Source organism: Malaclemys terrapin, chromosome 16 (genome assembly GCF_027887155.1).
Source record: "Malaclemys terrapin pileata isolate rMalTer1 chromosome 16, rMalTer1.hap1, whole genome shotgun sequence".
Lineage (NCBI taxonomy): Eukaryota > Metazoa > Chordata > Testudines > Emydidae > Malaclemys > Malaclemys terrapin.
The window spans coordinates 30,089,200-30,116,219 of record NC_071520.1 but is presented as its reverse complement, the minus strand read 5'-3'; the positions used below and the strand labels follow the sequence as shown (position 1 = coordinate 30,116,219).

Genomic DNA, 27,020 nt, shown 5'->3' with positions numbered 1-27,020 from the left:
CGACACATACAAAGATTCTTACATATAAATCAATGAGCCACTCCCACCTGCCCCTCAATCTAACCATGATTAGCTAGCCACTTCCTCCCAGGTAGCCTGGCCAACTGGGTCCCGAGGAGGGATCCCAAAGAGAAGAGGGTTTCAGTTCCTATCCTGCCTCTGAGGATGCAGCCTGCATACCCCGAACAGCCCACTGCCACCCCTGCAACGTGCTGATGCCAATGTCAGACAGCACGAGACAGGCTGCTTGATTGTACGCTGGCATGATGGACACCATCTCCTCGCAGTACATCATAAAGCATTCGATTACTTCCCCTGCAAGCTGGCCATTAAGATCCCAGCCTAGATCAAACCCTCCATTTCAAGTGGATATTGGGAAAAGCCCCTATTAAAAACCACTCGAGTCCCAGCGTCTGCCACCAGAGCTCAGGCTGGCCTTGAAATCTAGTTGACTAGAGTCAGAGGGGTCAGGCCAAAGTCATCCCCAACAACGATTTGCACATTTGGAGCTACAGTAATTGTATATCCCCTTCAGGAGCCTAGATGGAAGGCATAAATTATAACTAATTCCTCCTGATGTACTCTCACTGCCTCAAGTGACTCCCGGACTGAGCTCTCCTTCCGACGGGGCAAGTAGAGGTTGACTTGAAGCATAAGAAAAGCGGGTTGCAGTCTGTCCTTCAGAGCGAGAAGTTCTGACCCATTGCTCTCGCTGGTTGAAAGTTACTGACGGCTGGATGTCACAGCCGATACATCACATGGCCCAACGCTGTGTCACGGAAAGTCTGCCCCATCTCCGCTATTCCAGGCAGAGAGGGGACCGTTCTTACCCGCCACAACCCAGACCTCGGCGGGCAGGGAGCACCACTTGACAGGGCAAAGGGGCGGGCAGGGCTACAGGGAAGAGGACTCAGCCGGCTTTAAACGCATTGGGTTCTTTGGTATATTGTGCACTTACACATAACCCCGGAGAAGATCGCCACTTTCCCCTCCAACAGGGGGCAGTGATGTGTGCGCAAATCCTCCCCACCCCCACCCATATGCAATATCTTTTTCGAGAGTCAGGGAGTGCATGCGTTCTGTTTTCCCAGTTTCACTCTCACCCATTCACGGCATTTCAACCTGGGTATTTCCGCTTTACACAGAACCAGGACCTGACCCGGCTCTCCCTGCAGGTCAGCACAGAACACCAGCTGGTCAGCGCACGCTATCCCAGCCCCGCTGCTCCACAGCTTCATCCAGACAGCGTCCAAAGCACGCAGCTGCTGTACAGACAAATACCATCTACACCCTGACGCACTTGCGAGGTAACTTGTAATAAAGTAAAATTAACAACAATCCCCCCCTCCCCTCCGCTGGTCTCTAGCGCCTCCCACCCACACAAGTCACAGTGCCGCACAAGCAGTAGCCGACCCTGCTCAGTGCAGGGGTTGCCAGGTGCCCGGTTTTCGACCGGAACGCCCCGTCGAAAAGGGACCCGGTCAGCACCACTGACCGGGCTGTTTAAAGTCTGGTCAGCGGTGCAGCGGGGCTAAGGCAGGCTCCCTGCGTGCCCTGGCTTTGCGCAGTTCTCGGACATGCTGGCCACTTCCAGGAGACACCTGAGGTAAGTGCCGCCTGGAGCCTGCACCCCTCACCCCATCCTGCGCCCCAACCTCCTGACCCAGCCATAAGCCCCCTCCCGCAATCCAAACCCCCTGCCCCAACCCTGAGCCTCCACCTGCACCTTAAACCTCTCATCCCCAGTCCCACTCCAGAGCCTGCACTCCCAGCCAGAGCCCTCACCCCTTGCCGGAACCTGGAGCCCCCTCCTGTACCCTGAACCCCTTATTTCGGGCCCCACCCTGGAGCCTGCACCCCCAGCTGGAGCCCTCACACCCTTTTGCACCCCAATCCCCTGCCCCAGCCCTGAGCCTCCTTCCCCACTCAAAACCCTCATCCCTGGCTCCACCCCAGAGCCTGCATGCCCAGCCAGAGCCCTCACCCTCTCTTGCACCCCAACCCCCTGCCCCAGCCTAGTGAAAATGAGCGAGCGTGGGGGGGATGGAGTGAGCGGGGGTAGGGTCTCGGAGAAGGGGCAGGGTAAGGGTGTTCTGTTTTCTGCAATCAAAGTTGGCAACCCAACCCAGTGCCCCGGGGGGAAGGCGAGTGCAATAGGGTGCAGTTTACAGCTGAGGAATGTGGGGTGCAGAGAAGGGGAAGTGGACACACAGCGAGTCTGGGGGGGACCCGAACCCCAGGAGACCCCAATCGCTGTCTCCTGATGAAGCTGCTAGAGAATTCTCTCCCCCAGCCACAGAAATCCTTGGTCTGCACATGTTAGGGGAAACCTCTCACGGACCAGCCTGGGGTGGGTTTCCCTGGCCCAGGCCCCGATGCTCACTTAAGCAATGGTGTTTAATGCCAGGGCTGCTGCCAGAGACCCTCCCTGCAGGCTCACGGATGCGGCACCGGAAACTCCTGCACACGACTCCACTCGCCACCTCAGGGGAAGCTCACGACTCTGCCAACAGACACAAAATGGCCTGGAACTCGCTCTGGAGAGTTCTAACGCTGGGGAACCCCAGGCTGGACACGGAAGAAGAACAAGTCCCCTTTTCATTATTTCCAAAGCAGCCAATAATCCCACAGGGGGAGGGAAGGCCCATCAGGGCTTGGTCACTTCATCACATGCCGGCAGGATGTGTGAGCCGAGCTGAGACGAAGGAGAACGACATGCCATTAGCTAGATCAGAACGGGTAAGAACGCTGCCACTGTCCCTGACTTCCCGCTACCTCCCCCTGGGCCTCCAGAACGGACGGCAGCCGAGGAGGAGGGTGCCTGAGACAAGACGAGAGGTATCCACAAATCCTAGCCTAGGCCTCCTGCGACGCGCACTTAGCGAGCGAGGGAACCCCACCCCACAGACCTCAGCTGCTCCCGGCCATTCGAGCCCAGGACTCAGACCCCGGGGGCAGGTCCTCGAGAAAGATCTGAGATAGACACCCACATAACCAACTGCCCCCCAAATCCGCCCAGTGCTCTGCAATAAAGTTAGCCCTCCGCCCACATCACGTCTGTCCGTCCAGTGGAGTTCCTTCTACTAGGCACTGAGCGCCACAGATTTGTTAACGACCAATATCAGAGAGGGAATTCCCATCTCATCCCTCCTCTCCCCCCCCGTGGCCAGTACAAACTGTTCTCTTCACTGCGTTCTCGAAGCTTTGCCCAAGCTCGTTTTATGGCAAGTTCCTCCGTCCTCCTTTTCCGTACGGCTCAGAGCACGCAAAGGACTCCAGGATAGATCCTGCACAGAACCTTCTACCCGGTCAGTGCTCAGACCCGAGCACTGCTCCAGGAGACCTGCCAGCTGGACAAGCAGGGAGCACAAACCCACTCTGCTCCCAGGCACAGCACACACATGGGACCTGCAGATGGAGGGCTCCGCTGGTGCCACTAGGGGAAATCTGCTCCATCGCCCAGATCCTGTTAGCGGACATGAGCTGCAATTTCCGAACATCTGGGGTGTTGGTTCCCTGCAATGCAAGCCACAGACCGCGGGCCAGGTTCCAAGCTCAGGGCCTGGATTCCCAGGTCTCACTAGCACCCATGGAAAATCAGGGCCCACGTTTCTGAAGCTGGGCACCCAAAAATGGAAACACCCAAAATTAAAATGGCAGCTTTGAGAACTTCGCACATACACACCCATCCACGAGGGTGTGCACGGGAGCTGTGCGAGATCCACGTGCGTAGGTGTGCCTGTGGGGAGCAGGGCAGCACAGTCACACTAGGACTTTTCTCGGCTGCAAAAATGCCTTTCCTTTAAGAAACAGAGTCATCCGGGCTGGGGTTTGACGTGATACGGAGGGCACCGCTTGTTCAGACACAATGCTATCACAAGCTTCTGAACTCTCCCGCAGCTCAGGACGCAGCAGCCAAAGAGCGGACTTCTCTTCGCAGCCTGGATCCATGATTGCATTCAACGGCCGGGAATGAAGTTAGCTGCAGTCAGAGTGAAGCTCAGTAAAGTATTCCAGGCACAGCCTGACCCACTGAGTTGCCTGAGAGCCAGGGGAAAAAAATGCCTGACAACCTGGCAGATCTCTGCTACCTAACAGAACAGGCAGGAGCAAATGAGGGCAGAGCGGCAGGTTGCTCTCATTTTCACAGCATTTGTTCCCATTATTTCGTCTTCGGCTCTTGGATTCTGCTGCAGCGTGAGGAACAAATAGACGGAACACACGGGAGTTACATACATGCCACATACATGTTATTTGTATTGCACATGTCCTGCTATCCACGTTTGTCCATACACAGCCTGCATAATTACAGGCTGTCCGATTTAGCGGGCCCGGCCCTGTGTCCTGCCACATCACAGAACAGTCAGGCCAGCATCCTGTCGTGACACCACTACCTCAGGCCATGGCTCTGGTACCGTGACCTGGCTGTACGCACATCATGCCATACACAACCGGCCTGCAGGCCGGACGTGCCAGCGACGGTGCACCTGCTTACGTCGAGGACACAGAGTGAGGCTCAGGGGATTGGAGCCTTTAAATGGTGGGTCATTGCTCCTCGGGCAGCCTGGACCGGCAGTGCCAGAAACGCATCGTCCTTTGATGGCTGTGAAATGAGCTGCAGGGTCCATTTCCCAGCAGACGGCTACGGACATGCCGTGGACCATCACCACAGCTGGCCCCTTGGCGGGTGGCATCAGTGGAGATGGCCAGGAATGAATGGCCCAGAGAGACTCAATTCCCCCATTCCCCCAGAGGGGCTGGAGCTGAGACCTATCTGGGAAGGCAGCGTGCAGGGACGCTTGCCTGGAGATGCTCGAAGGACCCCCAGAGCAGGCTGCGCTCCCTGAACTCACTCCCGAGTAATAACACACACCACCCTTGAACTGCCCCCGGGGGCTTTTCCAATCTGCTCACGAGCCGAGCACAGACTCAACATGGAGCGTGCCCTGGCTGAACAGGGAGCCGGCTGACCCAGGAAATGGTTCCTAAATACCTGCTATTGTACATCAACGTGTCTCAGGTCACTGCAGGAGCTGCCTGCTCCGAGGGGGCTCCCAGGCCAGCTAGGCAAGCCCCAATCAGCCTCCTGTCGAGGGAAGCACCCGTCCAGCTGGGATACAAAGGGAAGACCTTCCTCTGCTGGGACCAGACCTGCAGATCACCTCTGTCCACGAAGATTTCCCTCCTCCCCCCCGGCCCCCGATGTAGACACTTTCCCCCTCACGGTGGCTGAAGCCGGAATAGCCGCTCAATCTGCTTTGGCTGCAGTGCACTGGTTACCGGTTGTGTCGGAGCAATTATAGAAATATCTTTTTCCTGAGCACAATGGACAGACGTTCTTGGAAATCGCTTGCTTTCGTCTCTGAACTGACAAACGATCTTGGGCACCTGCGGATTGCTCGCTCCCTGCCTCCCCCGAGCTCTCTTCCCCTGTGGGAAGGCAGGCTGCAGAGTAGACTGTAACTCCTGCCCTCTGAGCAGAGGGCAGATGCAGACAGGGCTGATGATAAAGTGGGAACTGGTTCTCCGGGACACGTGCCCTCAGATTCGTCCTTCAGCCCCACCTCTGGAGCCAGGCAGCGACATGGGGAAGGGAAACCACCACCTGTTACCGGTGTCACTGCTGCAAAACCTTCAAGTGCAGCCGTGCTCTGGCCTACACCCAGCTAATCCAGCCGGCTCTGGCTTCCCTCAGGGAGGGTCACAGACTGCCCAGGCCGAGGCGCTGGTTGGCTAGTCCCACAGGCTGGGAAGGGATGCTCTGCACTGCTGCCCCAGGTTCCCACTTGGGCACAGAGGACAGCATTGTTCTGCCAGCTGCTTGGTCAGCCTGTCCTTAGCAAGGCCGAACAGGGCGCCTTAGACTGAAGCCCGTACAGCTCATCGCAACCAAGCTTGGTGCCTCCTGGAAGTGCCAGAGATGACTGGGAGCTAAGGACACAAAACCGGCATTCAAGGAAACCGGCTGCCAAAATCCCACGTTCCCAGCCTTCTTTCAACCCGCTACCTCCCCAGGTGGGAGCACACACTGCCCTTCAGGAGGCAGATTGGAGCAGTGGGGGAGACCATCTACTGACCCTAACAGAGACCACATTAAAACAGGATCAAGCCCTAACCCCAGCCAGGTTGCCAGCCCAAATGCAGCTCACGGGACAAAACCCCCCTCCTTGCTCTAAGCACGGCGCAGGCTAGTTAGAGCCGGGACTAGCTTCCATTTATTGTGCGACCCTCCGGAGCCCGCCAGACCTCCCCACGCATAACACCTCCCCTGTGCTCCCTGGCCTCGCTAACGCTGGCTTGGGAAGGGCTCCTAGCACGGCTCCATAACCAGCCGCGGGACAATCCGAAGGGCCCTCGTCAGGCTTTGATCAGCATTGAGTAACGTCGCCTTGGGGGGCATGTTCCTCTGTGCCGGCTCCCCATACATCCCCGGGGGAGTCAGCCTGGGGCTCTCCCTGCACCTAACTGCCCTTGTGAGCCTGCAGTCCCCAAAGTGAGATGTCTGCACAAAGGAGGGGGCAATAAACGGGATCTCTCCCTACGGTGAAAGGCGACCGGCAGGAAGGGGCCTTCCAGCGATGATGGAGGAGGAGTTCGGCAGCAGCAACTTCCCTCTGTTGGTATTTATGCATAATCCAGTGCTCGTCATTATGAGCCTCCGGGCTCACCCCGACGCCAGCCCCGGGGCCTGGAGGGAAAGCTCATCCCGCAGGCGCTGCAGAAAGCCCCGCAAGTTGGTTAGAGTGAGCCAGTATTTCAGCGCTGGCATCAATCTGCCTTTGAGAACAGCCCTCCAAGACTCTAGAGCCAATCTCAGCTGTCTCCCTCCCCCAGAACTTTTTGGGCTGAAAAGTTCAGCAAACATGATACTCTTTTCAGAGACAGGTTGGGGCGGGGGGATGGGAAGAAGTTATTTCCTGCCGAACAGGTGTCTGGAGAACCCAAATTGGGCTGTTTTCTACTAATAATGAAGTATTCATGAGTAAAAGCCTTTTCACGACTTTCTTAAGATACTAATTTCACAACAAGCGCCTTGTTACCACGCAATTATTCCAATCTTGTATTTTGCTGAGATTCCATCTGTCCTAGCCTCTCTTTAAATGAAAGACAATCATGTAACCACCTTTCATTATTCACTATTTTCCTTTCAGCAAAGGTACCCTGAAAGAAATGATTTCCTCTGAAAGGGACTTTTATTCAGTTTCAAAACCAATTTTCTCCTATTACTGTCTTAAAAAAAAAAAGGAGTGTTTTTATTTCATACATTACGTATCCCTTGTTAATGCAGCTCACAGTAAAAGCAGCAGTATCCATTTTCTGGCTTTGATTTCTGGTAATTTTAAAATATGCCATTACAATCAGGCAGAAATTATACAGTTTGAAAAGAGAATGAAGTGCTTCTTATTCAGAGACTGAATGCACTTGACTGTTCGCTCGCTCGCAGATCTCCGCTGGGACTGGGGGGTTCATTACACAGCCCTGCGAGGAGCGAGGTTTCAGATCGCGCACGCACACACCACACCACCACCCTCTGAAGTTTGGTAAAAGCCAGGAGGACGATCGATCAAAGCAGGCGCTGAAGTAATAGCTCCCTCTTACTGCTGTGAGCATGCCAGTAAGCCCCAGCCCCACGGAGTTCCCCCACAAGGATCCTGCTTTGTCGGTAAAGGAAAGCGCCTGACATCTGCGACAGGCTGACCCTTTTCAGGGGGAACCAGAAGGGAGAGCTGTCCCGGGGCAGCGTGATAAACCCCCAGCAAGTGTTGTGCGTGCGTGTAGGTGAGCAGAGGTTAAGGGGAGGGAGAACAGACAGGTACCCAAGGGAGAGTGCGAAGCGGATTAGAACAGCCCTAGCCATCCAGCATGAGAACTCGATGCAGGCAGAGGGGTCTGAGCTACAACGCTCCGTGTGACTCTGCAAGGACCCTAGCTTGAGATCATGGCAGGCCACGCTCAGTCCCCCTCCCCCCTGGAGACCTGCCCATCTCCCCATCCTTGAAACGTTCACAGCGCCTCCAGCGTGAGCGCACGCGCCGCAGGCCCAGCCCAGGTACCCTCCTGGCCCACGCGCACTCCCGGCCTGCAGCAGCTCATGGGCGAAGGCTCCTAGTGCAGGAGCCCATCCGACGCTGCGCAACACAGCGCAGGGGGTGACCTGGCTGGGGAGTGTGGGGGTTGCTGCAGAGACGGGCGCAGCGGAGCGACTGCCCCTGCAGGGACGGACGCACAGAGCCAGGGATAAAGAGGAAGGCATTGACCCTGCCCAGTTCAGTGTAGGCATCCAGGTTCCCTGGGTCTGGCCCACGCTGACTAATGGCTAACCCTAACTGCAGGCCCCACCTAACCCTGTCTCCACTGAGCCTTCAGGGCTGCCGCATAGTAGCCACCATATCACCTCCTCCCCCACACAAAGGGCCCTCTCTCCCCCCTGCACTGTGCTAGTCCCCACACCTCTGCTGGCCTGCCATCACCTCGGAAAGCCGATTGCAATTCTCTCCTTGTCCTTCCCTCACAATTCACCCAAGGGAGCCAGCGCCCTTCCTCCCCACGCACCCAGCGCTTGCACCTTTGCGAAGGCGGCCGGAGCACAGCCGTCCTTGGAGACTCCCCGCTATTAGGGACCATGTCTCAGCGTCAGGCTTTTGATGCTCCAGGGTTGAGGGGCGAAGTTGGCAGAGGGGAGCTGGCTGGTGCTGGGGCCAGGCCCACTGCAATGCAGGAGAAACGGCAAAAAGTGCTGCCCGATGCACAAAGAAAACAAAGGAGAAAAGCAGAGGAAAAAGCCATCTTCCCGTTCTAGCCATCTGCAATGCTCCTAGTAAGAAAATGTGACCCTATGGAATACAATGGGAAGCTCAAGGCTTTGACTCAGATCTTGGAGGCACTCAACAGGTTGGGCTCAGGACACCTAAAAGGTACCTAAAGCTTCAGGCCAAGAGCCAGAGGGAAAACTCTGCTGCTCAGGCTGAATGCAGCCACCCACAAGGGTACAGCTCGTCTGGGCAGGAGTCAGAGCTTTCTCAGGAGCTGGCCCGAGACTGGACCAAAACGCCCCCAGATCTAAGCATCAGCACAAGCCTCCCCACCTTCCACTCCAAGTGCAAGGGGCAGTTCTTCCACCTGGCTGGGCTAATACCAACACCGAGCCCAACGCACATCCAACATGACGTTACACGGCAACTCCCATACCACTTCCCCTTTGGAAAGGGAAGGAGAAAGGACGAACCACACGTGACCGATGCTGGTCACATGATTTAATGCCCAACTGGAAGGCGCTTGGATGCTGCAGTGATGAGGGCAGGAGAAGAACCTAGACAGAGCAGAATGCTCTTGTTGGACGCTGTCCCTTTAGGAGAATGGGTCAAGGGGGTGGCCTGACGGGGATGTGCACACCTCAGGAGGACCGGGATATGGGAAGCAGTGGATAGTCACAACCAAGTCACATTAACATGAGCAGGAGCTACTACAAGTGGAAAAAAAGGACAAGTGAAGCAGCCCTAAAGTTTTTAAGTAATAACGATGCTTTCATTTATATTGGCCCTTGCATCCCAAAGCACTTTACAAGCAGAAATAAGTTCACCCATCAGTGGAATGCAGCCACCTCTGGGGTGGAACATGGCAGCTGTTTCACAGCAGCACTGCACAGAGTTGAAATCAGGAAGCGAGGAAGAATCCTGTCTCCAAGTGAAACTGCCAGGTGGGAATTTAGGGAGGCAAAAATGTAATGGAGATTTGGGCAGAACACCTGGACTGGTGAAGCAGACACATGATCGTAAATGACTGAGTGGGTCAGAGCCTGGGTTTTATGTCTCATCTGAGTGGCAGCACAGCCGCTGTTAGGGTATCACGTCCAAAGGGACCACCATGCAACATGGCGCTACCAGTATTGGCTGGAGCAGCACCCAGGGATTTTCCTGGAAAGGCTGCCAAAGCGTCCCCTGCTCTCCAGGGGTCCCGGCCCGGGGTGGATAATGCTGACCGCCCATTTTGCTGCAGCACATGGGGCGGAGATGAGACACTTGCTGTCCTTCCCTGGGACCTACAGGAAGCAGCTAATTGCTACTTCTGTAATTAGCTGCAAGCAAGCAGCATTCTCCCTGCAGGCTCCCAGTCCAGGTGACCAGGGCTGCCTGATTGCTGCTCACAGAAGGGCTAAGAGCAAACCTCAGAAGGGGCATCCCTTGGCTCTACTCAAAGGCACCGTAACAAATGATTAAGGGACTTTCCAAGCCAGGATGCAATAGCAGCCTCTCCCCTGGAAACTTGCAAGGTCTCGGCTAAATCCCTCCAGGTTGGGACTGCAGCATCTGAACTCCACCCGCCTGCTAGTGCTGCCATTCCCCCCCCCCCGCCCCCGCAGCTGGCAATGTGCCCACCCTAGACCTCACAGGGCCAAAGCAACCTGGCTGTACAGCAACGGGGGCAGCTCGGGCGCAGCCGGAGCAGCAGCGTGGCAGGGCCTGGAAAGACGAAGCAGCCACATGCCAGACTAAATAAAGCCACCGATTAATTCCGATCACAATTTTGCCCCAGTCACCCAGTGTCACGCAGCTCTTAGCAGAGACAATTTTTTAGACAGCTAAGCTAAGCTTCGCCCCATATTAATGGGCACATTTAATAACATCTGAGGTTCCCAGCTCGAGATGCTCATCCCCAAGTGCTAATGATTCCACCAGCTCCTCTGTCCTTAAGTGTCTTTGTCTCATCACCCTTTAACCCTTCCCAGCCCAGCAGCACTTGGGGCTCACGCATCTCCTTGCCAGCTCTCCTCCCCAGGCAGCGCCGGTTGCTGCCCTGAACCTCCTTTGCCAGATCACTTTCCCTGTGTTTATTTGAAGTCACATTGGCGCCTCCAGCTTTTCCACAGCACCTCACACTTCTAACGGGGAGGCAAATCGGCAAAAGGAAACCCCCACCCACAGTCCGGATTATTCCCTGAGGGCTTCTCAAAGCTGCACTGGCCTCCACCAGTCCGGCGGCATTGGCCATGTTCCCCAGACCAGCTCCCTGGAAAGGCACATCGAGATCAGCCCCCTGCCGCCTACTCTCCAAGCCAGCTGAATGGCGAGCGTCCCAAGGGATGGGGCATCTCCCCCTTCTCCAGGAGCTGCGCTAGTCCAATAGATCTCACTGCTAAGGACGTCATCTTGGCCAGCAGCCCAACGTCACCTGGGCTCCTTTCATCTCCTCGTTCCCTCTCCCCTAGGACGTCTGCGATCCCGGATTTGGGCAACAGCCCCTCACAAAGAGCTATCCTCTCTCCCGGCTGTGAGCTGTCACTACCCCACGGTACAGAGAGATTCAGTGACGCGCCCAGGATCTCACAGAGCGCGTGCAGCAGAGCCAGGAATCACACCCCGGTCACCTGGATCCCAGACCAGTGCTGGGGCCATCCTTCCTGCGGCTCACACCCTGCCCATGCCACGGTTTAACCTCTGACCTGGCGACCCTACCCCGGCCCCTGGGGTGAGGCCTCTCCCATCCCGTGCCCTGGTTTGGGCACAGCCTCACACAGTTTGTGATGGGCCATCAGTCAGTGCCATCCCCTTTAATGCAGTATTGATGAGCACTGCTGCAATCAGGCTTAAGGGGGCAAGTTAACTGCATCTGCTGAAATTAAAGGGATTTCTCTCACGTACTCTCTTTTTTAAGGCAAAAAGGCCACAGCTTTTGACATAAAGCAGCCCTGGCAGCTACGCTAATTATCAAATTAGATTTTCTGCTACAGTTGCCTGTGCATACTAACGCAGCTGGGGGAGCCAGCCCCCGCCACCTCCCCCCCGCCAGCCCCACGCTCACAGCAGGCCTGGGGTATCTAGCACAGGAGTGGGGGGTGCGTCTGCTGGAGGAGGGTTGAAGTCTCTGGCAGCAGAGAGATCAGGTTCCTTCGCTTCCCTAGAAGCAGCACGTGTGGAACTTAGTGGGACAACTTGGGGTTCCATGTGTTTGACTGTGGGATTTGCTTACCAAGGAGAGAGATGCCTCCCCCACCCATGGGCCTTGCCCCTCACAGTGCATCCTGAAGCAGGACTGAAATCGAGGCCAAGCTGCTACGGCGGATTATTCAGGAAGTGAAGCCAGAGGCCCAGGCCCTTTCTTGGGCTCGGACACACACTGTGGACAAGCAAATGCACAGAGACCTCAGGACTCAACTCTCAAGAGGTCTGATCCCAGGATCAAACCCCTGGGATTGGCATTTGAGCCTTTCCCCCTGAGGGGCTGAGCTCCCCTCATTTCCTCCCACCCAAATCTCTGCTTCGAGGGGGTTATGCCACGGGCAGCGTCTCTGGATCCCCACTGAATGGAAGGGGCTAATTCTTAGAGCCGGGAAGACCAGCACTGTGCAGAGCCCAGACAACTCTGCTGCTGAACACACAAGCCCTCACCACCCCACGCCTCTAATCACCAGCCCAGTCTAACCGAGGGAAAACAGTGTCTCTACCCCCATGTGTTACACCAGCGACAGGGGCTGCATTACCACAGGTGACCTACAGGAAGCCCAAGAAATGCAGCTCTCCGGTGACTTCAAAGGTCAGTTTCAGCCCAGGCCTAGGGCAAAGTCTGGGCTTTATTAGGACTGGACACACGGTCCTGCCACTAGACTGCACCGGTCTCAGACCTCTCCAGAGCAGCCTGTTGGCTGGGAGAACTCAGCCCCGCAGCAGGTTACAGGGACCAGGAACCAGCTGGCCCTTCTGCCCTCCAGACCTGCCTCAGTGCAGCTCCCTGCTAGAACTCGAGCCCCGGAGCCGCCGCCTGGGTAAAGGCGTCAGCCGGCGAGGGGCCCGTGGAGCAGGGCAGCGTGGCCCCTGGAGGCTGCCGGGACTGAGCCCGAACACACCGCCACCCTGGGCGCTCTGCACCCCGGAGAGCTGCCCGAGGACGCAGCGGGAGAACGGCTCTGAAGGCAGCGGGGCACACAGGCCGAGGGAGTTAGCACAAGCCGGTGGTGTCAGCCAGCCCACGTTCCCTGCAGTCACCCGGCCTTCCTCAGCCTCAGAGCAACCCACACTGGGGTAAGGCCGGGACGTGCCTTAAGGCACAGAGGAGCGGAGGGCTGGCAGCTCGGGGGTCAATACTGGATAATAGAGACTCGTGCACCTCTCGGCCACTGGTTCAAATGTGCAGTAAGGTCGGTGGTGCCCACACACCGCCCCCTGCCCTGAGGGCTGGATGGGCTCCACACAGCAGAACTCAGGCCAGCCCCCGGCCTGGAGGAAGCTCCTTTAGGGGATGAAGGGGGAACTAGTCTCCATGGCTCACTCACATCTTGACCCCTCCGTTAAGCTGGAAGCAAAAGGGTGCCAGAGCGTGGAGGGAATGGCACAGGCCGCTCCAGAAACCCTGCCCCCAGTCCCGGGGCAGCAACAGCAGGGAACCCGCTTCCCTGTGGCGCTCAAGCCAGAGCCCGACACCGGCAGGAGCCGTGGCAGCAGAACACGGCTCCATAACCCCACGCTATGGCCCAGAGAGCAATGGCTGTTGGCCCTGCTGGCTAGTGCCAATCCCCAGGGCAACGCGAGCAGGCCCGTCTCTCGCCGCTGCCCTTGAAAGCCAGGTGGGGCCCCAGCTTCGGGGGCGTGAGGGGCCGTGTCAGCAACTTGCCAGAAGCCTGGGGGCTGTCACACCTGATGCGATGAAGGAAATGGATGGGACACCACCCTTGTCATCAGTAGCAGCAAGGCCATTACGGGTACGCATGCGCAACCCAGGCCAGCCCCTAAAGAGCAGGACAAGCCATTGCGGCCGTGCCGGAGATCGGAGGGTCACGCTTCAGGCTCCTCAGCACAGACCGACACGGAGGGCTGGACCATCTCCCTTCCCCCATGGCTTGTGCCCTGCGGGCTGAGTCCTCACCCAGCAGGACACTGATCCTGCAGATTTGTAGAGCTCTGCATAATAATTGTGCTGCGAGCCGGGCCCACATAATGCACCCGGTATGTGAGAGGGCGGAGATGGCCCCACCGCACAATAGGCATCTGTCCACTCGATGGCATTTCGTTAATGCTTTTCAGAAAAGCCCTTGAATCAGCTGACAGGAATTGGACACTGGGCTGTTCAAATGCTTACCATTAGCTTAGTTAGCTCCATCTGCATTTGAACTAATTCCAATCAGCAGGATCCGATTTAGTTCAAGCTGCTCTGGCTCCTTCGCCACAAGAAAGATGACACTCGGCACTTTTGCTAACCTGCCCCCAGTTTGGACGCCCTCTGCTGAGCATGCGCTGAGGAGCTGGGGTGTGAGCGGGAGATCTGCAGGCTTAGACCCCCTTCCTCAGCCTGCGCACGGGGCAGGGGTTTGGGGCATGTTGTGAATTGGGAGCCATGGGTGTACAGAAATGGGTTCAATGCTTGAAACAGGCACTTGGCTACCGGCCACTGACAGAGGGGAAACGTTCCCTGGTGAGGGAAGGGACCAAACCCCTTCATTTAAGCTATCACTGAATGTTCTAGTCCTTACTGCTGCCAGCGGGACTCCTTTCAGCGCCGGTCCCCCGGCCTGCACACGGGCTGCTCCACAACTCACAGGTTTAGCCAGCAGCAGCAGCAGCGTGAAAGTGGCCAGACGCTGGTCAGTTCCACCCCAGGAGTCAAAGCTGAGCAAAGCAATCCTGGCAGGATTACCCTGCTCCTGCTTTGGGAAGCTCTGAGCAGCTGCCGAGGGAGGCTCTGACATAGCTGCTCCTAGACCTCACAGAGGGACCTTCCCCGGTCTTGTGTGTTAACCTTGCACCCGGAGAGGCAGGCGTAGCCCTCCCGATAGCAGGTGTCTGCTCTTGCCTAGATGTGCCGCAGGGCAAGAATTAAAGGAGCCTCTGAGCGGATTTAGGCACCTACCGTTCACTGGGAGTGGACTGCCATTCTCCTGGGCCGCACTCTCCAGGGGGAGGGCCTTCTCCTTCCCACAGCAGGGCCCACAAGGCTGCTCTTCTCAGCCTGTTCAGAGTCACAAGCCCCACCCCGCCGGAGGAATGGGGTTTCCCCTGGCGAAGGAGGACATGCGGAGCAGAGGCTGCGGTAGCAGGTGCTGTCAGTGCAGATCCCCGCCCCCGTACCGGGAATCGCTCTGACAAGTTGCATTAGGAAAGGTCACGTCACTCTTCATTACTGACAAAAGCAAACAGCTCCTTCCCCATCCCAACCTGGGGGGGTGGCCGACAGGGGGAAGAGAGAAGAGAACCTGGAGATTTTAACCCTCTCTTTCCTATTCGTCTGTAACCCTCTCCGCACCGGCAGCCCAACCATCCCCTAGCTCTGGGGAGGGGACAGGCTGGCGGGGAAGGACCAATGCAAGACGAAGCCAGGTCTACACTAGCGCTTTCAGCCATTCGTGCACACCAGCATGGCTCCCGCAAGCTGGGATCTGCGCTAGGGCTGCTTCCAAGCAGGTGCAAAGAGCCCCGTGCACACGAGCCGCAGCATCCCCTGTAGAGACAAGGCCTAAGGGGCCCCGTGAGAGTGGCCGGGGTGGGGGGGGGGGGAACTCAGCTTGTGGCACTAAGTGCAGGCTCACACACGTTGGGAGCTGCAGGGTTTCTGGGGGGATAAGTTGTTTTGGAGACTGTCTGGCTTCCTGCTACTGCAGGTGGCTGTTCTGGGATAACCAAAGAAGTTGTCCTTTTCCCCTGTTTGACTCAAACTGCTCCTGCTGGGCCCTGAATGATCCTCTTCCATCATGGATACAGCTTAAAGAGCAGAGAGCCGTCATTCCCTGTGGGAACAGGGATCAATCACTGCTGCTATCCTGCCTCTGACGGAGGACAATACCTGATGCTTCAGCAGAAAGCAGAGGCCCCCTCCCTCTGCCTGGCGACCTGTGCAGTGCTATGTGTGCACGGTGCCCTTCCTGACCCCTGCAGCAATTAGCCAAGACCCTGGAGCATGAGGTTTGATCACTTCCCACCCAGGACCAGCCTCCTTTGGAGTAAATGAGGGAGAACACGTGAGGAAGGAAGGAAGAGACTGGTGCGATGAGGAGTGGGGACGAAAGCACGGCACGGCACAGTTCGCTCCCGATTCCCCTAACAGTAGCCTGGCTCTTCCCCACTGTAAAACACCTTGTGACTGAGGCGCTCCTAAAGTGCCCCTACATTCCCCTCCCTGGCTAGGCAGCAGGCAACAGCGTCCTCCTGACCTGGGCATTTCACAGTGTCTCTCTCCAGCGCCAGAACTGGCCCAGGAATTGAGACAATTCGCGTTTCCCTCCACATCACTCTCCAGGAGTTGCACCGGGAAGAAACGGCGAGAGTGGAGCGGAGCTGTCAGCAGATTCCGTTCAAAACGGCTGCAGCAGAAAGCAGACGGCAGGCTGGGTCCTCCCGATCCCAAGAGAGCCTGGATCTTCCTCCTGGGCCCAGGCTGCCAGAGGCAAACTCAATGTCCTCAGCTAAAAAGCAGGGTCTCCGTTCTATATTGACTGCTATGGAAAGCTGCCCTGGATGTCTGGCTGGGGCACGCCCCTCCTTTATTAACTCCATTCCACAGTCTTTTTCCAGGGCCTGCTAATTTTGAAGCCCTATCTCTAAATCAGACTATTTATAAGCCCAAGGTCTTTGTGACTTTAATAAAAAAAAATACCGCATGTCTAAAGCTCCAATGACAGAACGCTTTGGCACCTTCTCTGACATCAGAGGCTGATAAGACCTTCTTATCTCCTCCAAGAGCCTCAGCGAAGGTCCCTTCTGCGCGATAAGGCCAGCGCAGCTGTCGATAGAGGCTTTCATAGGCAAGGATTTAGATAAAAGAAAATGTGACGAGGGGGAGAAATAGGAACTTTCAAAGTCTAAGGCTGAATTGAGTTTGTGCCGCTCGCTCGCCTGGAGAGAACAATGACTAAAAGGGATTTGAGAAGCAGGCCTCTTGTTCTGAAGAGAATGGGGGCGGGGGGGATCTCTGCAGCAAGGCCGGCTCCAATTTATCATTTGTGCCATCCTTGCTGAGACGCTAATAAAGCTGGGGGGTGGGGGGAGGGAAGCATAGATCGTTCCAAGGTGGCCCAGGCTACAGGTGAGAACAGGCATGTTCCCCCAACTGCTCCCCCCTCCCCGACTTCAGCTAAAACTCCAGTGACGGGAGTGGACCAGCACTCGGGTGACTCAGCTTTGCAGTACAGAAAGGACCTAGCGATGGCACTGCCCCCTCCTACAACAGAGCCGACTGAGCGTTAGCCACATGTGCAGCCTCCCCCCCTCGGGCAGCCCCAGCGGGTTCGCCTGGCACGCACCACCACCAGCACAGCCGGGGCAGAACCGAGCAGCAGTGTCTAACCGGGGTTTAGTACAGTGTCTGTGACCGGCGAGTCTAAGGCAGTTTTGGCTGCGATCAGCAAAGGGGCTCCAGTAACACAGGGATGGGGTGGGAGAAGCACCAGAAAAGAAGGGAATTCTGGGAACTGGGAGAGATAAAAGGAGCGGTTACAAAGCCGAGAGGAAGAGAAGGATTTTCAGGAACTGATCGAAAAATATCTATTTTAAATAACTCCCAAGCTTGGCCCTGCATTATTACGAACCCGCAAACAGCAGCATCAGGCTCACCTGCAAGCATGCGAAAGTGAAACCGAGTCGAAGCAAAGGTGAGGAAGTGAAACCCAAGGGCTCTTGGCAGCATCCTGTGAAGCTGCAGGAGGGTGCTAGTAAAGATCCAGACAGGCCTTGACTAGCCTGACCGACAGCGTGGATCAGTGTGTCCAAGGCGCTGCACCAAAGCATCCCCCATCGAACAGGCCAGCTCTGGCTGATTCAAGCCAGGCCCAGAACGTTCGAGACACATTCAATTCAGAGACTGTTTTAAACAAGCACAACTCCTTCCCTAGAGTAGCAACAGCCCAGTACTGCTGTTTGCAGAGCAGCAAGAATGGCCGCACCACAGGTTACTTTTCGCTATGAGGGGAGTTTTAGGGGTTTCTTTCCTGTGTCCGTCCCAGCTTGGATAATGAAATCTGAGCCCTCCGTTTCACTTCTACTTACTGTCAGGTTCACCTGCACGCTCGACGGGTGGCTCAGGGGCAGCACGCTCTGTGACTCGGTTTCCCTTGCCAATCTCCACCCCGCCCGTTAGACTGTGGGCTTTTCAGGGTGCAGTGCCTGGCACAATGGGGCCTGGCTCTCAACTGGGACTTTTTGGGGCGACGGTAATACAGATAATAACCAGAGTTCCAATGTCTGGGTTTCAAACAGGAGAGGGAAATGTGTGTGTTTGAAAACAGCTGTTTGGATGGGACCTAAAGAAGCCATTTCCCCTGGCCTTTGGGCACCTGCCCCTCTCCTGCAGTCAGTTTGCCAAGTCTCAGCGGTCCCTTGGTTTCTGGTGGACTGTGCCCATGGCAGCGTGGGAACGGCCCAGCACACCCTACCGAGGCAATGGCGCCGAAGCGGCCCAGCAGCACTGGGTGAGCACAGAGAGATTCAAGTGGCATTGCTTGGTGGCCTCGCCCCGTTTGGTGCCGCCCCCTTCACCCGTGGGACAGCATCAGGAAAGGTGCCAGGCCCAAGCCACCTCCTCAAAGCCGCTTTCGTTATTTTAATGGCTTTTCCATAATCAATGTACATCTTCGAGCACTTTAATCAGGCCGGGAGCTGAGGACGCGGCTGCAGAAACCAGCCGTTGCAGCCACAGAGAGCGGGGACGTTCTACCCAGCCAACCGTCGCTTGCACTGGCCTTCCTCCCAGCCATCCCTCCCCTCCCCGGCTGACAGCAGGGAGCCTGCCCGCTGGCAGGACGTCAGCGCCAAGCTGCTGGCTGTACGCTCGGCCCCACGGGGATCCATGTTCCCACCAGGCCCAGCAGCAGGCTTAGGCGCTCCATGAGGCCAGGCCCTGTCCCACCGAGTGGGGCCAGCACTGCTGCAATGATCCGAGAAGGGGGAGAGACCCACACCTTGTCTCCAGCCACCTCTGCCAGCCGGCGGCTGGGGCGCCCCCAGCAGGAGAGAGGCAGCGGGGGGAGGCCAGAGCTGCCCCCTCTGGGTGCTTGCAGAGGCTCCTCCTGCGGCCGAGCGGCAGGGCAGTGACTGCAGCTGGCAGTCGACACGGCGACGCGCTCCCCTAGCGAAGCCTGAGCCGGCCAAACTCCATTTGCTGTCCCCGTAATGAGCCAGCGGGGAAAACCAACGTTCCAGCACGTACAGCCGCACAACCATCTCCGTGGCCACGCCAGCACTTCCTGCTCACCACCCGCTCCACACGCTGCGCCCCGCGGGTGTGCTAGTGCCTGCCTTTGTACCAAAGCAGCCACAGAGTCCAGGGGCCGGGTCTCAAAAGTCAGCAGGGGACTGTGGCGCACGACATCTGAGCCCCAAACCCTGCAGTCTGCATCCGCTCTGCGTACACACAGGGCAGACTGCAGCCGGAGACGACAGGCTCCAGAACCATGCTCCACCTTGCCCCAAGCAGCCCTGGTGCAATGAAAGGCACTGCTGAAAGACAAGGATATTAAGGAGGTAGCCATGCTCCAGACAGCGGATCAGAGGAGGGAAGGCCAGGGGTTAGGGCCCAGAGAGCGGAGATCTATCAGGCAGAATAACCACTTTGAGAGGAACTGAAAGGCGGCACTTCCCCAGATCCACCACGGCAGAACAGAGCTCCTTCTAACTGCCTCCAAATCCCCTCCCCTAGACGGCATGGGCAAGTTGCATTTGTGCCGCACCTAGCGCAGTGGGGTCTCTGGGCTTTACTGCAATACAAAGTCACACATTATCGCCATTGTACAGAAGGGAAAATGGAGTCAGAGCAGTTGAGTGACTGACTGAAAGTCCCCATCAAGAGTCACTGCGAGTCCAGGCTCCCAGGCCTGCACTCAGACCCCTCCCTGGTCTCTGCGCAGAGCAGCCCTGCTCTACGGACAGACACGCCGGCAGCGCTGGGGATGGCGGTGGAGGAAGCCTGGCTTCCCGAGCAGCCTCTCTTCCAGATATTCTGGGCTGGAAGTTCCCAGGTAATTTATGCTCACCCTTGACAGGGAAGGGGAGGGAGGCATGCGAAAGAAGGGCAGGCCAGTCAATTAGCAAAGCTGACAGTTTGGTCCCGGAATGAGTTAACATGGGAAAGGTCACCCCTCGGTAAATTATGGGAAATAGAAGATAAAATCAAAAAGAAAGTTTGACGACACCTTGCCGAGGGCTGCAATAAAGCACGGCGCGTTACCATCGGCCGCGCAGCGACCTTCCCCTCTCGGCTTGCAAATGTCTCCATCAGGCCTGTCTAATACATTCAGAGCCGCCAGCTCCCTGCTCTCCCCCCTCTCGCGCACACAAGCCCCAGGCCTTCCAGAGAGCCCTGTTAATAATTAAATGTTAATCTAAAAAGCAATTTTAGCTGCAGTACTGAAGATCTGGTTAGAGATTACATTAGCATGTAAGAGTCAAGGGTAATTTTCTCTAACCCCTCTTGTGATCTTTAAAACCCATAGCTCTTAAAGCAACACAGGCGCCTCTGATTAAAACTGGAGGCTGGGGGTCGTAATGGAGAATGATGCTAAAAGTGATTATTTTCCTGCTTATTATTTAGCTGGTTTCTTTACGTTTTTGGGCCAGCTGGTGAGGAGTTCTCCTGCCCTTCACCCAGCTCACCCTCCCCGGCCCCCGCACCGTGACAGAGACAGGAATCAGAAATGAAAGCGCCTGGTAATGGCTAGATGGATTTGCATACTGCCAGATCCTGCCCCAGCGCCTCTCTTGCTTGGTCTTTAAAGGACGATCTTTGTGCATAGCAGAAGCAGGCTCAGCTAGTCAACTGGAGGCCCAGATAACCTGGTTAAAGGTCCCCAGGAAAAGGCGGCAAGGGCTTTACAAGGACAATTATTTTCCCAGGTTCATGCCAGATAAAAAGAAGACCAACTTGGGTTGTCTCTTCAGCCCAGCTAAATCCCTGGCCTGGACTGCGCCTCCTTTGATTACAGCTGGGGAGGTCTGGATGGAAACCAAAGCCTTGTTCCTTAGAAGGGAGCCAGCTGAACCTGCCCACTGACTGTCCCACCCACCACAACCTGCAGACCCATTGGCCAGAGAGCAAACAGGTGACTGACCCACCCCACATGCTGCCAATTTGGAGAGGGAGCGGGGAATGGCTCAGCAGGCAGATTGCAGTTCAATCCCAAATACCCCGTGGAAGATGGGGAAGCAAACAGCCCTGCCCCCAGCCAACTGGGAACAAGTCTATTGACACACCGGTGACTCCTTGGGGAGAGGCAAACACAGGACAGCCCTTTAATGCACACCTGTCCATACCTGAGGCCCTGGTCCCACCAGCTGTGCCCAGGCAAGACTGTGTGTGCAGCTCTGCCAAGGCAATGCCAGCAGGGCACAACCACTGCACTGCACGCCCCCCCCGGGCCACAATGGCACATCCGTTCTGGGGGGCGCAGTCCCTGCGGCCAGCGCTCCGGCAGTCCCCGCTCCGGCTGGACGGCCTTAGCGAGGCGACCCCAGGAACGGAGAAGCCGGTGACAGCAGTGTGGGGAGCTGTAGCACAGACAGCAAGACACAAGGGCCCCTCTGTACTAGTCTCTGCTGCTACCACTTGTTCAGTGTGACAGGCCAGCCTCCTAGCAGAGACCAAATCCAAAGCAATTCTTGGCATGAAAGACACCACGGGGGGAAAAAAACAACTGTGTGCTCTTCTCTCCTCTATGGTTCTTGTACCGCGCTCGTCACTGCCACGCTGGATGCAGTATCTGGATGGCATTTGGACCCAAGGGACTAATCAAAGGTTTGAACAGCCATGACCCAGACTCAGTATAGCCCCCCCCACTGCTGAGACACTCCCTACCAAGCAACCTCCCTCCACCCCCCCACCCTGCCTGGTAATACCCTCCCTCTCTTCTCAGCTGCACCGCAGTTTTGGTCTACTCTGGCTTTGTTCAGACTGAGGACAGGTCCCATGCATGCCAGCAAAGCACCGTGTGTGTTTATAGTGCTGCTAATCACTATAATCAAATCTGCGTGGCAAAAATAAATTTTTGCAGGGAACATTAATTCTGCGCAAATTCTGCCTTGCACAGTGGTGCAGAATTCCAGCAGGAATAAGTGTGTGACCTTGTCAAAGGCTTTGTGAAAGTCCAAGTACACTCTACCCACGGGATCACCTTTGTCCACATGCTTGACGACTCCCTCAAAGAATTCTAATAGATTGGTGAGGCATGATTTCCTTTTAGAAAAGCTGTGTTGACTCTTCCAATGCATCTGATAATTCTGTTTACTGTAGTTTTAACCCATTTGCTGGTACTCTGGCCTGTCCTGAGCACTCGACAACCCAGCACCCCTTACAAGGTTAAAATTCAGCCAAGCTTGTGCCCCTACCCTGACAGTGCCAACTCCCAGCCCAGTCACCACACCCCCAGGAGCGCTGCCAGCTTTTTTGCTGCCCTAGGCAGCGGAAGGTCCCGCTCCCGAAATACCGCCAATGACCGGGGCTGCTGAAGGTCCGGCCGCCATGGTCGCCGCCCCCCCAAATGTTAGTGCCCTAGGTGACCGCCTAGGTCGCCTAATGGGTTGTGCCGGCCCTGCACTCCCCCCCCCCCGCCCGAACTGAAGCCCACATCTACCCTCCACAGAGCCATGCAAACAGAGACTCCTTGCTGCATGGGGTGGGGGGAGCTTGTTTTACAGCCATGGGCCCGTCCCAGGTACTTGGTCACCAGACCCCCAGGTTGTAAATCGAGGGGGGGCAGCTCAAGCATCTCTGCGAGCGCATGGTGGCCTCTCAAACCAGAAAAGGTCCATGTTGGCCTTGTGACATGGGCCATTTCCTTGGCACCAGCTGCAGGGCTCCGGGTCCCAGAATAGACTGGGCAGAGGGAGAATGACTGTCCCTCCTCCTCTCTCCAGCAAGTCTCTTTGGAGCACAGAGCGAGATGCACTGACCAAGGACACTGACACTTCCTCCAGCGAGGGTCACACTGTGACACAGCGCCTGGCCCCACTATTCTTCTTAAAAGGGTGACAGCCCTCCGCTGCCCTGCCTCGGAGACCTGTCCCTCGTACAGCAAAGACCATCTGGCTCAGGATCAAGAACCCCTGAAACCAGTGGCCCAAGCGGCTGGTGTCGCCCCAGGGGCGGGGAGCTGGGCCCCGAATACTTGAAGGACACGAAGCGAAATGCATCCCTCAATGCGAGTTGTTAATGCTGGCTGTGCTCCCGCACCTTTTAGCGGCCATCCTTCGGGGGAGCATGGGGCATGGCCTCGGAGTGTAGAAACGGAGAAAGCCCCGTGGTTGGCAGCATGGCTAGGGCCCCACTCATGAGCCAGTGTCCCCCCCAAACCAGGACATTTAAAAGAAATGAATGAATTTGGGATCTGGTTATTTGGCTTCTGTCTTCTAAGTTGCTCAGGGTCACGTTTTCAACCAAGCTTTTCACCACAACACCGAAAGCAAGAAACTTGCTATTTTAAAAAAAAAAAAAAAAAAGTATATGAAAGCCAAAATTCTCCTGGAATCTCACGCCGGGGCTCTAAGAAAAACACTCAGTGATAAACTCCCGAGCGTCAGTGACGCTGGGGCAGAGCACAGTTCGCTCGGTCATGATTAGACTCAAGCAATGGGCTTCCCACTGCTTCTCACAGGAGCGGCCGGGAAGCTGGCCCAGATGCCCCCACAGCCAGAGTCAGGGAGGCCAGGAGTCATTAGAAAGCAGAGGTGGCGACGTGACCTCTGGAGTCCTGGACTGGGACTCAGGAGACCCGGGTTCCATGCCCCGCTGTGCAGCTGGTGAAGAGAATGAGGCAAGAGACAGCTACACCGACTACAGCAGCGCCGGGCAGTGCCCGGCTACATGAGACGAGCCTCACCTTATCCCAGCCTAGCCTGATGCTTCCATCACTAGGGTCAGTGCTCACATCATCTCCGGGAAGAGCCAGCCTGAGGCTCTTCCCCTCTCCCCGCTGCCGGTGGGGACAGGGAGCTAACACTGCGTTCATTCACCCAGGTTTGGCAGCAGTCGAAGGAACCGGTGGAGTCAACGAGCCCCTCCTTGGTGCTCAGGGAGAAGTTTATGCATTAGTGTGCTATTAAGCGCTGGGTCCCTCTCCCTCTCGCAGGGGGAACGTCACATCCTGCAAAGCAGGCCCCCAGCGGGCAAACCCACTCCCCTTTACAGCTTTCCCACCGGGCCTTTATATAGCGAGGTACCATTTGGCTGCCATCTCCCCACTCCTCTTTCCGTTGCCTTTTAACACCATGGCAATAAAAAGACAAACTGCCCAAGGCTGCCACACAAGGCAGGAGTTTCACAGCTCGAAAACCCGGGGAGTTGGGGGGATGTTATTTTATGCAAAACACCCGCCTAAAAAAAACCTGACAAAACCCCAAAGCAGGTCCCTGCTGGAACGATTCTTCAATTAAAAGAGCAGCAAAGCAACCAGCACGGCTTGGTGGCTTATCCTTTGTCCTTCTGGAATGGTTCTTTTAATTAAGATAGCAATAAAGTGGAAGTTAGGCTCCGCCATGACCTCCTTAACACGGCTTTGGGCTGACTTTGAAAACTATTCGTACGTCAACTCGACTTAAAAGGCAGAAGAGTCCAGAGTAATCGCAAAAGCTACACTCTCCCGCCCGCCCGCCTCCCCCCGTGCTGGGCCTTGCAGGTTTCTCAGCACAGCCTCATTCCCCAGACCCGTGCCCAGGCAGACGGGACACCACCCAGGACGCCAGCACCTCCAGGTCACCTGCCCCGTGCGTGGAAGAGGAGCAGTACCCAAGGAGAAATCACCCTAAAAAAAGCCGCAATCGCGATCGGCAGCGGCAATTGGGAATAATAATAAAAAAAAGCCGCGATCGGCGGCGGCAGTTCAGCAGCAGGTCCTTCGCTCCTAGAGGGAGTGAGGGACCTGCCACCCCCGAATTGCCGCAGGTGCCGCCCCTCTCCCTTGGCTGCCCCAAGCACCTGCTTGTTAAGCTGGTGCCTGGAGCCGGCTCTGAGCACCACAATACACCAGCTGAACAGGCCAATGTGACATCTTCAGGCCATATGATCTTCAAAGCCTGGTTATTACCTATTTCCTGCATCGGTGGGGGAGTGGGGGGGGTCTTACACTCAAAAGCCATTTAACAGACCCTTGTTCTAAAAGGCAGCCTGCCATAGGGCCCCCCCAGCTCGGGCAAACACCAGACGCAAACAAGCCACAGTTTACAGCAAAAGCTGAAGCGCTGAGCCACTGCCTAGCTGTGCTGCTGCCACAGACCCGACTCGCCTGTTTGGGGGCCAGGCCTGGACGCTTTTCTAACAACGGTCAGCAGAGAGTTAAGGCGGCTGAACTTTGCACCTCCCCAGCAGAACCAAAGCCCCAGGCAGGGAAGCCATCAAAGCCCAGGTTTGCTATTTCTTCCCCATTCCCGCCTCAGCAGCTACGATAAAGGGGGGAGGATCAAGAGGGGGAGTGAGGTCTCGGAAGTGAAACTCACCAGTTGAATTTCACGGTCCAACTGGAGAGGGACAAAGGAAGTAAAACAAGCAGCATCAGCAACAAAACATGGATGGATTCAACGTTCGCTATTTTTTCAACTCCAAGAAAGCAACAGGGCTGCTAGTACCAGGCTCGGGTTTCCCACTCGCCCCCAAACGATAAGGGCTTTGCTAAAAACAAACTGACACCCGTGGGAATTTCCACAGAAAATCTTCCAGGATTTGAGCCGTTTCTTTTTTAAAATCTCCCAAGAGCATCCCTTTAAGACACAGCTCGGCAATCACCACGCTACTGGTTCGGTCCTGCTCCTTGGCTTCCGACCGAATGTTTTCCCTTCCAACCCTGCTTCGAAAAGGGCCGGTTTTAAAAACAAACCCAAACTCTTTTGCTTCTCAATGAGGCCACAAAAGATGGGACGAAGACTTTAAAAATTCAGCCCTGCATAGAAAAATGGCTGTGACAGCACGAATAGTGAACTGAATCAGAGAATGGGAGTAAATTGCCTAGCGACTGTTACAAATGATCTGATGGAAGAAAGAAGGTATCCGATGTGTACATAACCAACTTAAAAACAACCACCCAAGTGCTACTGAGCATTTGCAGACACCAAGGGGGGGGGTTGGGGCAGCCGGGTGAAATGTACGTGTCAGCTTTAAAGAGGCCTCCCATCAAATGAGCTATTTTGGGCAGAGATTAAAGATCTATTTTAGCTGTGAGCAGGAAGAGCTCTCTAACAGGTTAATAATGAGCCTCGAAACCAACACGTCTCAGATGCCTTCGGAATGGCAGCCGACTTGGGCAGCAGCAGAACCAGGCCGAGGGAGAGACTAAAAGAAAATATGGAAGAAAATTCCTTAGCTCGGTTACTAGCGACACCTTGGGCTACGCGGAGGATCTTGGCCATCGAAGGCCCCAGTTCTGCAACGTACTAGGAGGCACAGGAGGGCAGCGTTCTTGGGGCTCCACAGAAGACCTGCCGTTGAGTCGAGTCACCACAGGCCCACACTAGGCACTGGGGTTTGGAGCCGAACTTTTCATCACTGAAGCACTTTGATTTTTGTACTTCTCTCAGGGCTTGTCACACGGGCAAGTTATAGTGGTGTGAGCGGAGGTGTGAATTTTATGGCTACTGTTAGACTGGTATACAACTCCCTGGGTTGACACTTCTCCCGGAATAAGAGTGGCTTTTGGTTTAACTTACGTTACTTTGGAAAGGGGTTTTAGCTAAACAAAAAAGCCATGCACTCACGTATGCTGCGTTTGCATTTACAACACTGTTGTGGAATCTTTAAATCCAAGAGGCCATATTTTGGTTTCTTTTTATTGCAAAATGCTCAAGGAAGATACTTAAAAAAAGCAAACAAAAAAAACAAAAGAAGCTTTTTTTGTTTTAAAGCCACTGCAAGAACACAGATCTAGCAATTCCCGGAGTTGATAAAACCCCTTTTAAAGAGTGACTCCATATTGTCCTTTACGTCAGCGCCACTTTACGGGGCCATTTCCCTCCCTTTGGAGTATTTGCTGTAAGCTCATGTAACGGGGTCACAGCTTTCGCTTTGGCAGCCGGAGCAGGGTGTGCAGATGCAACCCCCAGGTGGAACGGCCATGCATTTATCAGAGA

General features: G+C 55.9%; 1 protein-coding gene across 4 annotated transcripts in view; it reads right to left on the bottom strand.

The window, feature by feature from the left end:
* Positions 1–27,020, bottom strand: part of FAM222A (family with sequence similarity 222 member A) — a 108,746-nt gene that overhangs the window by 54,617 nt on the left and 27,109 nt on the right. Inside the window, exon 1 of one of the 4 annotated variants that reach the window (XM_054006953.1) lies at positions 4,994–7,036. The exons of the other annotated variants lie outside the window; for them this stretch is intronic. The gene's annotated coding sequence lies outside the window, so the exon portion shown is untranslated. Of the gene's footprint in view, positions 1–4,993; positions 7,037–27,020 lie in introns of those variants that run through there. 4 annotated transcript variants of the gene reach the window in all.